At 29.4% G+C, this 1484-nt stretch overlaps 1 protein-coding gene across 2 annotated transcripts in view; it reads right to left on the bottom strand.

Annotated features, from left to right (window-relative positions):
• Window positions 1-392: 392 nt before the first annotated feature.
• LOC126770590 (protein HGV2) overlaps window positions 393-1484 on the bottom strand; it is a 12325-nt gene continuing 11233 nt past the window's right edge. The window contains exons 9-10 of one of the 2 annotated variants that reach the window (XR_007669466.1): window positions 1270-1484; window positions 393-1236 (exon numbers count right to left, since the gene is read on the bottom strand). The exon at window positions 1270-1484 is cut by the window's right edge and continues 1650 nt beyond it. The gene's annotated coding sequence lies outside the window, so the exon portion shown is untranslated. The other variant, XM_050490062.1, reaches the window with a different exon arrangement.

Here is a 1484-nt window from a genome sequence, read left to right as displayed (position 1 = left end):
GGGGGGAAAACCTCCAAGCTGGCATCACTGGGTATCTGTCAATGTTCTTGTTGCCAGATTAAAATTGTAGATTATTTTGTTTAATTATAAGAATGACAGATACTCTCCAGTAATATTTAAGAATAATTCGTATTACATTTAATATTACTTTCTGATTGTCTTACGCATTCGTCTTATCTGCACGAATGTAGATTAACATTAGCCGATGAACAAATTCAAACTTATCCGATGTACGAATTTAAGAGCATCTATATAAATATCAATATTAGCGCATCAATAACGAGTGGAATAAGATACAAGCACTTCGCAATTTACCCGCTTTAAATTTAAAATATTGTCATTACAAGCGTGAATTTCATGTTCGTGTATTTAAATGAAACAAACAATTAATTACCAAATAAATGGTGGATTTAATTAAACAAAATATTTATTGATTTCTTAATTAAAACTTAACCTATGATTACATAAAATGAAACACTTACTAGATCACTAATTTATTTTATTTTGACAAGTTGACACTTTATATTCGACTGACGGAATAAATGTCATGTGTTTGCCTTTACCTATAAATGTTTTTGAAGGTGATAACTTAAACAAGGCTATGTATTCTTTTTTAATTTCAAATTAATGATAGAAAGAGAAACTATTTAAACATGTTTAGTGGAAACACATACAAAAACATATTTATAAGTAAAATCTATTGCTCGTAAGTTACAGTAAAAATCACAATATAACTAAAGTACTATTAAGAACAACTAAGATCGTTTTGATTCGATCCATTACGATAGATTTTTAGAAACATCTCACACCAGAAAACAATTGATAAGTCATCGTATAGAAGATGAAATAAAGAAATAATACCAGTCTATAAATATACGTTCTAACCGTAAAAATAAATTAGTATTTAAACTAGGTATACTCAGATTATCATACATCAGATTGTCTTAAGTAAAATTAGGAGCTAACAGTAAGGCATTTCTGTAAAAACAAATTCGAAATTCAACGCAGAAAACCGCCGTGAAATATCATACGTTAATATGCGATATTGGTTATAACAATCATTACATTTCAAGAATACTCGCATTAAAATAGTGTTGGTTGTCAGCATTTTACGGGTGAATAATAAATTAAGTTCATACAGGATAACACAGCTATCTATGTCTCGTGTGCGTCTGACATTTATGAAAATCGTAGACCGTTAAAAAAGACAACGCCAGTACTAAGGTACGTATTCGTCTTCATTTTCGTATTGTTTAAATACTTTCTGACCATTTGGCCATTGAGACGAACCTTGCCAGGGATGTTTTGTATTTATGGTTAGTCTAAATTCAAGAGCAGTGGTTCCGTATAAAGTTTTGTAAATGGTCACTTCGTAGAACGAAAATAATACAATAATTTTATAATTTATTTTAGTAACACTGGAGCTTATTTTGGAATTTATATGTTGCGTTCGTGATGGAATTATTTTTGCGAATTACATTTTT

The sequence above is a fragment of the Nymphalis io genome, chromosome 9, assembly GCF_905147045.1.
Source record: "Nymphalis io chromosome 9, ilAglIoxx1.1, whole genome shotgun sequence".
Classification (NCBI taxonomy): Eukaryota; Metazoa; Arthropoda; class Insecta; order Lepidoptera; family Nymphalidae; genus Nymphalis; species Nymphalis io.
This window is presented reverse-complemented; position numbering and strand designations above follow the sequence as displayed.